General features: G+C 44.2%; 1 protein-coding gene across 1 annotated transcript in view; it reads right to left on the reverse strand.

Annotated features, from left to right (window-relative positions):
• CALN1 (calneuron 1) overlaps nucleotides 1-14,181 on the reverse strand; it is a 634,386-nt gene extending 620,205 nt beyond the window's left edge. The window contains exon 1 of the mRNA XM_006859718.1: nucleotides 14,070-14,181. The gene's annotated coding sequence lies outside the window, so the exon portion shown is untranslated. The remainder of the gene's footprint in view (nucleotides 1-14,069) is intronic.
• Between the last annotated feature and the right edge of the window lie 326 nt (nucleotides 14,182-14,507).

Here is a 14,507-nt window from a genome sequence, read left to right on the forward strand (position 1 = left end):
GAAGGAGGGGACAAAGGAAGACCCTTGTTTAGGAAAAACTGAACTTCTGTCAAGGGTGATGGGCAAATCTGGCCACAGATAGCAGTGATGGTTGCAAAACATGATGAAGATGAATTGATATCATTGAATTGTACATGAATGCTGTAAGAAGACCTGGTGGCATTGTAGGATAAGCATTGGGCTGCTAACTGCAAGGTCAGTGGTTCAAATGCAACCGCAGCTCTTAGGGAGAAAGATGAGACTTCCTGCTCTTGTTTAGTCTCAGAAATACTAAGGAGCAGTTCTATCCTGTCCTATGGGGTCCTTGTTGTTGTTGTTATGTGCCATGGACCCTATGCACAACAGAAAGAAACACTGCCCGGTCCTATGCCAACCTCACAATTGTTGCCAGGTTTGAGCCCATTGCTGCAGCCATTGTGCCAACCCATCTCATGGGGGTTCTTCCTCTTTTTCTTCAAACCCCACTTTACCAAACCTGGTATCCATCTCCAGGAACAGGTCCCTCCTGATAACATGTCTGAAGTATGAGAGACAAAATCTGGCCATCCTGACTTCCGAGGAGCATTCTGGCTGTATTTCTTCCAACACGGATTTGTTTGTGTCTTTGCTTTTTTGGCAGTCCATGGTACTTTTAATATTCTTCTCCAACACCATAGCTCAAGTATACCAACTCTTCTACGGTCTTCTTTATTCACTGCCCAACTGTCACATGTATATGAGGTTATTGAAAATACCATGACTTGGGTCTGGCATACCTTAGTCCTCAAACTGACATCTTTAGAGAAGTCTTGTGCAGCAGATTTGCCTAATGCAATACGTCGTTAGATTTCTGGACTACTGCTTCCATGAGTGTTGATAGCTGGTCCCAGCAAAATGAAGTCTTTGACAACTTCAATCTTTTCTCCATTTATTTGGATGTTGTTTATTGGTCGAGTGGTGGGGATTTTTGTTATCTTTACATTGAGGTGCAACCCATACCAAAGGCTGTGGTCTTTGATCTTCATCAATAAATATTTTAAGTCTTCTTTGCTTTCAGCAAGCAAGGTTGTATTATCTGCATATCTCAGATCATTAATGAGTCTTCCTTCAATCCAGATGCCATGTTCTTCAGTATATAATCCAGCTTCTTGGATTATGTGCTCAGCATATAGGTTGAATAATTATGGTGAAAGAATACAACTCTGTTACACACCTTTCCTAATTTTAAACCATTCACTGTTCCCTTGTTCTGTTAGAACAACTTCTGTTTGTCTGTGTAAAGGTTCCTCATGAGCACAATTAAATGTTCTAGAATATTCATTCTCCTCAGTGTTGTCCATAGCTTGTCATGATCCACACAATCGAAAGTCTTCACATAGTCAATAAAGCACAGGTAAACATCTTTCTAGTATTCTCTGCTTTCAGCCAAAATCCATCTGATGTCAGCAGTGACATCCCTCATCCCATGTCCTCTTCTGAATCCGGCTTGAACCTCTGGAAGTTCTCTGTCAATGTATGGTTGCAGCCATTTTTTTATTATCTTTAGCAAAACTTTACTTGTATGCAATATTAATGATATTGTCTGATGATTTCCATGTTCTGCTGGGTCACTTCTTTTTTAATGGGCATAAATATGGATCAGATGGCCAGGTAGCTCTTTTCCAAATTTTTTGGCATAGATGAGTATCTCCCATGTTTAACCAGTTTGTTGAAAGATTTCAGTGTGCACTCCATCAGTTCCTGGAGCTCTGTTTTTCGCCAATGCCATCAATACACCTTGGACTTCTTTCTTCAGTACCATTGGCTCTTGATCATATGCTACCTCTTGGAATGGTTGACCACTGACCATTTGTTTTTGATACAGTGACTCTGTGTATCCTTCCATCTTCTTTTAATGCTGCATCATTCAATATTTTGCACACAGAACCCTTTCATATTACAAGTCGAGGCTTAAAATTTTTCTTCAGTTCTTTCGGTTTGAGACATGTTGAGTGTGTTCTTCCCTTTTAGTTTTCTAACTCCTGGTCTTTGCACATTTCATTATAATATTTGACTTTGTCTTGAAATTTTATATTCAGCTCTTTTACCTCCTCATTTCTTCCATTTGCTTTAGCATCTCTATGTTGGAAAGCAAGTTTCAGAGTCTTTTCTGACATCCATTGTGGTCTTTTCTTTCTTTCTTTTCTTCTGAATGACTTTTTACTGTCTTGCTGTATAATGTGCTTGATGTCTTTGGTCTTTAGTGTCTAATGCATTAAATCTGTTCTTCAGATGAACTCTAAATTCAGGTAAGATATGCTCAAAGTGCTATTTTGGCTCTTGTGGACTTGTTTTAGTTTTCCTTAGCTTCAGCCTGAATTTGCATATGAGCCAATTGATGATCTGTTCCACAGTCTGCCCTTGACCTTGTTTTGGCTGATGATATGGAGCTTTTCCACTGTCTCACTCTCCAGATGTAGTCAATTTGATTTCTGTGTGTTCCATCTGATAAAGTCCATGTTTATAGTCAGTCGCCTTTTTTGCTGTTTAAAAAAGATATTTGCAATGAAGAAGTCATTGGTCTTGCAAAATTCTGTCATGTAATCTCCAGCATCGTTTCTATCACCAAGGCCATATTTTTCAATTACTGATCATTCTTCTTTGTTTCCAATTGTCAGTAACTATCAACATATCTTGATTGAATGTTTGGTCAGTTTCAGACTGAAGGAGTTGGTTGTTGTTGTTAAGTGCCGTTGAGTCAGTTCCAATCCATAGTGACCCTGTATAGGGTCTCCTAGGAGCAGTTAATGAGCTTGAACCGCCAACCTTGCAGTTCAAACTGGCTTTGCAGTCCAGAGCATTAACCCACAGCACCACACTCAATTTCATCATCACTGGTTTTAATGAAATTGAGTGTGGTTGGTGTATAAATTTGAATAATTGTATTAACTGGTCTTCCTGTAAGTGTATGGGTATTATCCTATCACAGACATCTTTGTACTTTAAGACAGATCTTGAAATGTTCTTTTTAATGATGAATGCAATGCAATCCTCTTCAATTTGTCATTCCCAGCGTAGCAAACCATGTGATTGTCAGATTTTAAATAGCCAATGCCAGTCCATTTCAGTTCACTAATGCCTAGGATATCGATGTTTATGTGTTCCATTTCTTTTTTGACAATTTTCCTAGATTCATACTTTGTACATTCCATGTTCCAATGATTAATGGATGTTTGCTGCTGTTTGTCCTCATTTAGAGTTGTGCCCCATCAGTACCTGAAGGTTCTGAAGGCTTTACTCCATTTGCGTCACGGTCAACTCTACTTTGAGGAGGCAGCTCTTCCACAGTCGTATTTTGAGTGTTTCAACATTCAATATTCTGGTGCTATCTGACAGTGTTCCGCTGTTATTCATAAAGTTTCTAGTGACTAAATATTCGGAAGTAGTTGGTCTCTTCTTTTTCCTAGTCTGTCTTCGTCTGGAAGCTCAGCTGAAACTTGTTCACCACAGGTGACCCTGATGGTGTTTAAAATACGGGCAGCATAGCTTCCAGAATCACAACATGTAAGCCACCACAGTATGACAAACTGACAGACAAGTAGGGTCGCTATGAGTCAGAATTGGCTAAATAGCAGTGAGTTTTGGTTTTTGCTGAAAGAATACAGAGAAGACAAACGATGTCTTCTATTTATTTGCTGCTGTTGTTCATTGCCATCAAGCTCATTCCCATTCATTGACCCTGGGTGGTGCAAATGATTAAGTACTCAATTACTAGAAGAAAGGTTGGAGGTTCGAACTCACTCAGAGGTGCCTCAGAATAAAGGCCTGGTGATCTGATTCCAAAAGATCACAGCCTTGAAAACCCCTATGGAGCACTTCTACACTCCATGATATATATATATGTGTGTCAGGGAGCTTCAAAAAGTTCATGGAAAATATCCATGATTTCTAGTGCCATTTTTCAATGAAGTTTTTTAAATCCCTCATATCTACAACAGCTTTTTTATTATTATTATTATAAAGTATTAAAATAATAAAGAAGGCAGGGTAGGAAACAAGCCCGCAGTGAGAGAAGGTGGGGAAAGCGCATCTGCAGTTGGACTCCCAAGCCCGAACACTGAGTCCCAGCATTAGAAAGGTGAGTCATGGCCCAGAGAATAAACACACTGGTGAAACATGGAGCTCCATCCATCCCCACCTCCCTTGGACGCCAGAGGCCTCCTCTGTGAAGTGGACAGATGAGCTCCTTCCCGGAGGGGTAGGGGGCGGTTTTCATGATTTGTAGCCCTGGAGGGCCCTGGGCAGCTCCAGGAGAGGCAGCGGTCATCAGCAAGAAGCCAGTGGGGCGCTTGGTGAATCTGTGAATTTGCTGTCCCATTTGGGACTCTCTGGAGAATTCTGGGAGCCAGCTTGCAGCCTCCCTTTGACAGAACCACTTGTCTTCTTCTTTGGCTTCAGGCGCAGGCCAGTGCACAGAGGCGAAGATCAGTTAATAAGTATGCACATTTCATCATAAATTTTCACAATTTAAGAGCACGGTACAGCTTTATTAGAGTTTTTATTTCAGCACACTAATTCAGTGCATGATAACCTGCCAGAGACACAGAATCCACTTGACATATGCTCTGAGTTTCAAAATAATGGAATATGCAGAAGACAAACCTTGGGGCATACCCTGCCCAGAGTCCCTCCTTCCCTGGGGGCAGTCTGGGAGGGGCCAGTTCTCAGAGTTGCTTGAAATGAAATGACATTGATTAGATGCTTTCCAGCCTGCGGCTAAGTACCAGGCTTCCCCACAATTCTCTCCCCCATGGAAGTCGGGGGAGGGCGGTAATGTTCAAGTACAGACTGTACTTTGTTAACTACAGCCGGACTCTCCCTGGATTAGTCTCCCAGTCCGGCCTGCCCCGCTGCATTCCTTGGATCTCTTAGTAGCTAGAAGGTGGGATGCTGCAGTGCTCTGGAATCTGGCAACTGGCCACACACCTTACTCAGGCTCCACCTAGAAGAACATGGAAATGCTCCTGAGGGGTGTAGGATAAGTCTAGCTTTCCTCCCTCTCCACCCCTGTCCCCCCAATTGTGCACATGGTTCATGGGTGTGGCTGATAACAAAACGCTGGTTGTTTGAGTCCCCCCAGATGTACCTGGGAAGAAAGGCCTGACCATCTTCTCCCAAAATATCAGCCATTAAAATCCTCACGACTTGCAGTCCTACTGTGACACATTTGGGATTATTATGAATTGGAGCCAACCCAATGACAACGGATTGGTTGGTTCCTTCCTCCTTTCTTCCACCTTTCCTCTCTGCTTCTCCACCCGAACAAAGTGCCTCTGAGTCCGAGGGGTCTCAAAGTGGGGCCACAGAGCAGCCTTATCAGTATCACCTGAGAACTTGTGAAAAATGCAAGTTCTTGGCTCCCTCACCGCTCCCACCCCAGCTACTGAATCAGAAACGCTGGAGTGGAACCTGGGGATCTGTTTGGACCAATCCTCCAGGTGATTCTGGTGGCTTGTTTACATTTGAGAAATGCTCAAGTTTGAGAGTGGGAGGAAGAGTTCTACACAAGCCTGCTGACACAATGGTATGGAGTAGAGACTCAAAGGGGGCTGGGAAGCGAGGCGTTCACCTTGCCAGGAAATGGCAGCCTCAGTTTCCTTCAGGAGAAAATAAGGACATGGCTCGATGCTCTCCAAGACCCCACTTAGCCCTGATCTTCAGTTGCTGCTGACTGGAATTAAATCAGCCGATGCCCCAGAGGAACCCCCTCACTTTACAAAGAAGCTTGAGTGAATCAGATCTCATACAGTCCTCCACAGGGGTGTATGGTTGGTAGGCATCATTTTGACTTCAAAACCAAGGGGTCTGTGACTAGGAAAAGTAGTTAAATCAAAAGCAAACCAAGCCCATTTGCTGTCATGTGAATTTCAACTCAAAGTGAAATTCACAGGACAGAGGAGAACAGCCCCTTAAGGGTTCCAGAGACGCAGATCTTTACCGGAGCAAACAGCAATACAATGAGTAACCCCCTACGCCACCAGCACTCAAACACAGTTCAAGAGGAAGAAAAATCAAGTAAGGGTGAGATAAAAAGAGCATGGGAGCATACAATGTGAGAGCTAGATTGCTGCTACTTATCTTTTCTCTCCCTTTTATCTTCCTCCTACATTTCTTGGCTGTCTGTTTCTCCAAGAACAGGATTAAGTCCCTCCCGATCTGTTGGGAAATATACAAAACACTTCCTTGGTACTGCTTATGGATTGAATTATGTCTTCTCTCAAAATATGTGTTGGAATCCTAGCCCTATGAATGTAATCCTATTTATGAAGCCATAAACCAGAGAGGGTATGTCCTAAATTTAATCACTTCCGAGTTATAAACAGAATAGAGCACAAAGGGTGGGCGGTGAGGTCGGGGAGATAGAAGCTGCTTGAAGATCCCCAAGGACTACTGAAGCTGACAGAAACAAGGGTCCTCCCCCAGAGGAAGACCTTCCCCCATAGCTGGTGTCCTGAATTCAAACATCCTGTGTCCTGAAATGGAGTGCTGTCATCACGGTGGCAGCTGTTAACTGAAAGCTTAGCTGTTCGAACCTAAGGTGAGAGATTCTGCCTGATTCTGCTCTGAGAAGATTGCAGCCTAGGAAATTCTTTGAAACAGTTCTCTTCTGTCCTACAGGGTGACTATGAACTGGAAGCAATTTGACAGCAGTGGATTTTATTGCGGTTTTGCCTTTTTATCCTATTACATATTGTTGTTGGGTGCCATTAGTGGACTCTGGCTCAGATTGACCTTTTATCTGATCGTGTACCATCTACACAATCATTGCTATGGCTGATCCCAGGGTTACAGCCACTGTGTCAATTCATCTTGACTCCATCCAATACCTACATACATCTGTATGATAAACAAAACACATGATGGAAATGTCAGGGTATAACAAAAACTAAGCCCGTTTCCTTAGAGTTCATTCTGACTCATAGCCACTAGAGTTCATTCTGACTCATAGCCACCCAAGCTGTTTCACAGTAGTACTGCCCCATAGGGCTTTCTTGGCTGTAATCTTTATAGGAGACTGCCAGGCCTTTCTTCTGCAGCACCACTGGGCAGATTTGAATGCTCAACCTTCAGGTTACTTGTTGTTAAGTGTTGAATTGGTTCCGACTCAGAGCAACCATGTATAGGGTTTTCAAGGAGCATCTGGTGAGTTTGAACCACTGACCATGCAGTTAGCAGTCCAGTGGTTATCCTACAGCGCATTTAGGACCCCTTTCGGTTAGCAGTTGAGGGTAAACTATCAACCAGTCCCTTTAGACAAGATACAATTCACCTAATTATTTCAGTGTCCTTGAAACAAAATCCCAGAAGAAAATATTCTTTTAAAATTAAATGCCGGGTAAACTTGTTTTGTTTAAGGAGCTAGAATAACATCTCAGACTAGAAAACTCGACAAGCAATTCTCAGAAAGTCTGAAACCAGCCGTAGGGGACCTTGGATACAGATAATGTTCTGTTCTTAACCTGGGTGTTGGTTAGCTGGAGCGTCTAGTCTGTAAAACCTCACTGAGCAGTTATGAAACAAGTACTTTTTTGTATGCTTATTATCATTCCACAAAAACTTGAAAGAAATTCCCATTTTCCTTTGTCTGATGGAAAGTCTGATCAGATCTGGGGGTGCTAGATTTTCTGATTTTGTTCCTGTCTTCTAAAATGTGTTTTCATTAGTGTCGAGTGTTTTATCCATAGTCTGTGTTTCAATATCTTATATTTCATTAGGTACACACATGTATTTGTCTGATTTCCAAAATGGAAACATAGATAAATAGATACCCTCTCAAGTAGAGTGAACTGTGTGTTTGAGTCTACATTATCCATGCCTGGCATGTAGTAGGTGTTCAATTAATATTGGAAGAAAGAAAGATTTATCTGTAAAGAGCAAAAGAAAAATCAAACAAAAGCTATTAGAGAGAGAAAGTGATGGAAATACTTTGAAATGAATATTAGTAATGATCATCCAACATGATGAATACCATTACTGCCATTAAACCGGACAGTCAAGAATGTTGAAATGGCAAATGTTTTCTTATATACATATTTATCAAACAGACACACTAAAAAAAAAACCTAATGGAAGACATGGAATTCAAGGAAGGATTCTTTCCAGAGAAGAGAGATTTGAGCAGGCTTTCAGGGGGCGTTGGAAATCAGTCAAGGGAAAGACAAATTAAAACTGGGGAGAATGATTTATGGAGCTGGGTGTATAGGGGAAGAAGGGAGGTAGGACATAAACATGGAATCAATTGTCTTGAACAATTGCTATGCATGATTTACTGTTTGTTTTCTATTTTCTGTCTTCCTTTCTGGATGAAAGCTCCACAGGAGTGAGGATTTCTTCTATGTCCACACTGCCCAGTGTATTAGCCTCGCATCAGTCTCCTCATCTGGTTTTTCCTCATCTTCCGAACCTCTAAACAGTTGTGTCTCTGAACTCGGTTCCAAGTCTTCTCTACATCTACTCAGTCTCTTGATGATCTCATCTGAGATAGCTTTAAATACCATCTGGACTCTGATGATTCCCAAGTCTGTACCCAGCCCAGCTCTCCTATGAACTAAGGCTGCCCACTCAACATCTCCACTGGGATGCTCACCAGCCGTCTCAAAGTGAACATGAGACACATTCAACTTCTGATCTTCTCTCAAACCTGCTCCACCCACAGCCTTCCCCATCTCAGGCCAAGGATGCTTGAGTCATCCTTGACTCATCTCTTTCTCTCAAACAACTCTTCAGTCCATCAGTAAACCATCATGCAAGGGAAAATGGTCCAGTATTCTAACCCTTTTCAAACCTTGACAGCTAGGCAATACCACCACGTCTGGCCCAACCACCACTGCCTCTCAGCTGGATTTTGTATCAGCTTCATAGTTACTCTCCCTGCCCCCACCCTTGTCAATCTTTTTTCAATGCAGCAGCAGGAAGGATCATTTTTAAAGGCTCTTGCTTGGTTCAGAACCTGGCACTGGTACCTACCTCATTCATGGCAAAGCCAAGGTTCTTACATTGGCCTCTAAAGTGGTCTCTGGTCTAAGTCCACCAACTCAGCACAGTCTTCTCCTTCTGTCTCATATAGGATAGTACCCACCATGCAACCTGTCTTCCTTCTCTCCTTTTTTTCTTTTCAAGCATTTGTCACCATTTAGCATGCAACTTGGGAGTTCTGGTGTGGCGCTGTGGGTTAATGTGCAATGTTGGTCTGAACTACAAGGTCAGTGGTTCAAGCTCACCCGTTACGCCTCGGAAACCCTATACAGGGTCGCTATGAGTCAGAACCAACTAGATGGCACGTAACAACAACAACAACAAGAAGCATGCAACTTGGAATCCCTCAGCGATGCCAACAGTGAACATACTCAACTGCTGACTGAAAGGTTGGAGGCTCGAGTCCACTCACAGGCATTTCAGAAGAAAAGCCTGGCCATCTGCTTCTAAAAAATCAGCCACTGAGAACCTCTGGAGCACAGTTCTGCTCTGACACACGTGAGTCGGTACCAATTCAACAACTGATCCACTGGTTTTACCTTGCTATTTATGACATACTTCTTCCTGATATTTTCTGTCTTCCTCCCTGGGTGAAACCTCCACAGGAGCAAAGAGTTCTTCCATGTCCACTGCTGTGTCCCCCATGTTTAACACACAGCTTGGTTCTAGAACTATCGTTCTTAGGTATATGACTGATGCTCAAATACATGTTTACTGACTTAAATGTTCCCAAGTAATTCATTCACTTAAAATTCCTCCATGATCTCTCAAAAAGAAAGATGTCCCCTTCTCTGCAGTTACTCCAGGCCCTTTGAGATGTGGTCCTTGTCCAGCTTTCCAGTCTCGTCCCCACTCCAGGATGGAACCAGATGGCATTACCCACCACCCCAGGATATGGCTTTTCACCTCTGACCTTAGCACATGTGCCCCCACCTACCTCTCCTTAGAATGAACACCCAAAGTAACCTGCTTGGGGGTTCTGTTGGCATGGTTATCTACTTGAAAGAAATCTTTCCTATCTCCCAGGTGGGACACGCCCTGCTGCTGAGCTTCTGTAACCCTCATAGCCTGGACCTTTCTGCCTCAGCACATACACTTAGCTTACTCCTCTGCCCCTCTCTGTATGGGTGGAGCTGGTGCGACACTCTTGTTGGCAGTCCCTGGCAGAGGAGACCTTCAGTAACTGGTAGGTGGTAGCGGAGATATCAGTTACAATTTTGATTATTATCTTCAACAAGTATTTGTTGATGAAGCAATGACTCTCCTCAAAAGGTACTAAGTATGTGGCACAAATGGTTAAGCCCTCATTTGCTGACTGAAAGGTTGACGGTTCAAGCCCACCCAGAGGTGCCTCAGAAGAAAGACGAGGCAATCTACTTCCAAAAGGTCATAGCCACTGAAACCTCTAGAGGGCACTGTTCTACTCTGACACACATGGGGTTGCCATGAGTCACAATTGACTTGACAGCAACTGATTTGGGTTGACACACAGATTGACTGACGGGTTGATATATTCATTAGTTCTACACCATTTAAAGGCCTTCTTCTACCCAGAACTATCTTTCCTCTTCTTCCTCTTGATGAAGGAAGATAGTAGGTACCTCACCAATCTTATCTTATCAACCAGAATGGCTTCAAAGACACCCCTGGAACTCCAGAGGCACCTGGGATAGGTCCTAGCATGGGAGGCTTTTTTTTTTTTTAATCAGTGCAGATTTTCCCACAAATGGCTGTTTTTTAATCCAAATGTATTACAGTCACAGGGCTCCTGAAACTATTTGGTTCAGCTGTATTTCTTAAGTAGACTGACAACTAGCTTCATGTGGTAATGATTATGTGCCGCGGAGTCCGTTCCTACTCATAGTGACCCTATATAGCATTTCCGAGGTTGTAAATCTTTACAGGAGCAGAAAGCTTCATGGTTCTCCTGTGGGCCAATTGGTAGATTCAAAATGCTGACCTTGAAGTTAACAGCCTAACGCGTAACCCACTATGCTACCAAGGCTGCATGACTTACATGCAGTTATGAAAATTAAAAATCACTTATACCCAAGGTCAAATGTCCACAGCCCATCATGCATTCACTCGGCAGCCTTCTAGGCAGTTGCAGTCCCATGCCAGGTGCTCTGCTAACCATGTGGAGGGGAGAATGACATCTAAGAGAAGGTGGTTACCCCAGCCCTTTGAGAAGTGGCCCGTGAACCAGCCATTTTAGTTTTTTCTACCGCTCCATCCTTCTTGTTGAGGCTGAATTAATTGAAGGCAGCTGCCTTCATTGGACGCAAGAAAAAAAGATTTCTTTTATATCTGCTGAGTGTACAGACTGTAGCCAAATGATCCCATTTCATCTTGACAACAGGTCATTTTACAGATGAAGAAACTAAGCAACATTAGATAGGAAGGCCCTGACCACACACCAGGTTCACATAAAGGTCTAGTGTGACGCGGCGAGTTTATTTTATGCGCTGGAGTGCAAGATCGGTGATTCATCCTTAGCAGCCACTCCTCGAAAACCCTATACAGGGTCACAGTGGGTCGGAACTGACTCGACGGCACTTAACAACAACTTCTAAAGGCCACATCCATTCCACCCCACCACACTAGTCATCTGAGAGCCCACCAAGATCACTGAAAGAATACCTGTGGACCACAAAACTGCACAAAGTTGCCAAATCCAAGTGAATCCCACAGAGCTCTTTTTACAATGCCTTGGAAGCCAGCAGCTATTGAGTAAACTAAAAAACAACACACACATACCATTAAGTTGCAAAGGAAAAGTAAAACAAAGAAACAGCCTCCTTGTGGACTTACTGTTAATGTCCCCAGCCAGTTCAAGAATACAACAAGCAACATCTACCCCAGGTTTGTCCCTGCTGTGGACTTCTAGCAAGTGGAGTCCCTGGGTGGTGCCAACATTTGAGCACTTGACTGCTAACCAAAAGGTTGGTAGTTGGGTGTACATCCCTCCCCTATCCCCACCCCACCTCCCAAAAAAAGAAGGAATGGAAGCAAATACTATTGAATGATGATGCACGGAGGAGATTGTAATCATTGCAATGAAACGATTGATTGTAAAACCTACGTTCTCCCATGTAAACTATCACTCAATTCACAATGAAAACTTTTTTTAAAAGGTTAGCAGTTGGAACCCACCCGGAGGCACCTCAGAAGAAAGGCCTGGTAATCTACTTCCAAACGGTCCCAACCTTGAAAAACTCAATGGAGCACAGTTCTACGCTGCACAAATGGGATGGCCATGGGTCAGAATCTACTTCATTCTTGGCAACTGGTTTGGTTTTTCGATTTAGCAAGTAGAAACAAGGTGTTGGCTCTTTAGCAAAAGTTTAAATAGACGGATAGAGATAAGAGAGCAGGAAGAGATGCTAGAGCTGTGTGAGGAACCCCCTAGTTAGACCCTCTCTGGTCTATGAACTCAGGGAACACACCCTGTTTACCAAGTAAGTTGAATCCTACATAGAATCCAAACTCCAGGTGAGAGTCATTTATAGGCCAACTGACAACGCCGACTTGGAAAAAGGTATCAATTTTCTTTACTGCCCTACCTCAGGGGGCTTTCTCTCTTCATCCCACACACCGCCACACTTGCTGATTGCTTGCAGGATGTATCTCTGCCGGGCTCAGCTTTTGGAGGCTTCCCATTATTACCTGACTTCATCGATAGGCGCCGTGATGAGGAATTCCATCAAGTATTCCATTTGTAGGCTTTGTGCTGTCTCTCCTAACCAGGGAGTTTCCGCCACGGCAAAGTTTTCTTATTCTGGCAGCACAAATTTCATTGCACCCAGAGTGTCTCGGGCAGTAGATATGTTGATTTCCACGACATTCGCCCAGAGAAAGTTTCCATCCTTTGCTGAGGGATGGGAACGGATTTTTCTACACACGCTACAATGACTGTGTCCACTGTTTAGACTCTGCGGGCCATCACTTTGAGGGGACATCCCCTCTCTTGGGAACTAGTTTGGGGCTCAGGTTTCTCTCAAGACTTGCAAAGTGATGTTAAGCAACCCACGGGTTTTTAAACCCCTAGAAATTTTGGGGAAGGGAGTTTTCCCTCCTATGTCTTCCTCTCCTGGGGAGAATGGAAGCCCCCATCGGAGACCACCTGGACTATGTCCCTAAATCTCAGGAAGATGGGAACAGATTCCTCCACCAGGGCCTGGCTTCCAGGGACATGTGTGAAGTCCCGTCAAGCTGATTGAAAGAAATGATTTCTTTGGGGATGACTCCAGAAATGCATCTCACCCAGAAGGAAGCTGTGGGGGCGAACACACATCAATGAAGACATTGCAGATAGATGTTCTCTGGGCTTCAGTACAATTTATAAAATGCAAGGTACAAGGAAGATAAATGGACCCCCTTCCCTTCTCCTCCAGTATGGAGCCGCCAGTGCTTGAATCAAAACAACTCTTTGCCATAAGAACCTTCAGCTCAGCTCAAATTGAGTTTCCTCAAAAGGCACCCAGAAAGGGGTTAAGAATTCCTGAAGTCCTACAAGCTAGCCTTTTCATCCAGCAGACAAGTATATCAAGCCAAGGGAAGAGGAGGTTGGAGGTAGGGGGCCAAACACCAGTGTCACGTTCCTGCCGGGACAGACAATTTACAGAGAGAAAGTTGTGTGGAATGAGTTTTCCAATAACGTCTGAGAGTAACCTGCCCAGCCATCTCCAGCCCCAAGAGGCAGGACATCAGATTAAGATTCAAGGCCAGTCATGGTGGGGGTCATGCCCTTTTGATTACAGCCCCCGGGAAGGGACTTAGCCCAGGAGGAAATGGTTTTGTTCGAACCAGAGCTTAAAGAAACATGTTTCCCCGCTTCTCCAAACCACTTTGACAGCTAGGCAACGCCAGGGCCAAAACAAACACATTAGGAGCTACCTCCAGGTCCCCCTGCCTCCCCTCCCCTCCCCTTCCTCTGAAGCCCATGGAAACTTGATTTGTCTCAACTAAACCCAAGCTGGGATATTGGAGAGGAGGGAGAGAGGGCAGGAGGGGGGCAGCGTCCATGCAGTCAGTCAGCTGTCTTATTGCTTTAGCGCCATCGGCAAGGACCATACCTCCTGCTGATCTCGGGGAGAAATCTCCAAGCTCCATGGCTGGGAGTTCAGGGGAGTCTCTAAGCCAGCAGGGAGGAGCGCGGAGCACTGCAGTTCCTCGGAAGGATGGACCAGGGCGAGCTTTAATTAACAGGGTCTGATGCCTCTTCTCTTTTGGTAACTGAGCAGATTTAAAGGGCTAGAGTCCCAATTCAGAGGGTGCTAGTGCCTTTCTGGCTGCTGTCTTGGCAGCTTCCCACAGACCTCTCACTTCCTCAAGGAAACAAACCCAGGGAGAAGGAAGGGGTAGCCAGAGCAGCTGGTGGGGCTCCCGGGAGTCAGCTGGGATCATGAGGCACTGTAGAGCTGTGGACCCAGGCATTGCCCACATCAGTGAGTCAGTATCTCGCACGGGGCTTCCTGGGATAGGGAGGAGGAGAAGGTGGGCTTCTTGTGAGC

The sequence above is a fragment of the Chrysochloris asiatica genome, unplaced genomic scaffold (assembly GCF_000296735.1).
Source record: "Chrysochloris asiatica unplaced genomic scaffold, ChrAsi1.0 scaffold00034, whole genome shotgun sequence".
NCBI classification, from domain to species: domain Eukaryota; kingdom Metazoa; phylum Chordata; class Mammalia; order Afrosoricida; family Chrysochloridae; genus Chrysochloris; species Chrysochloris asiatica.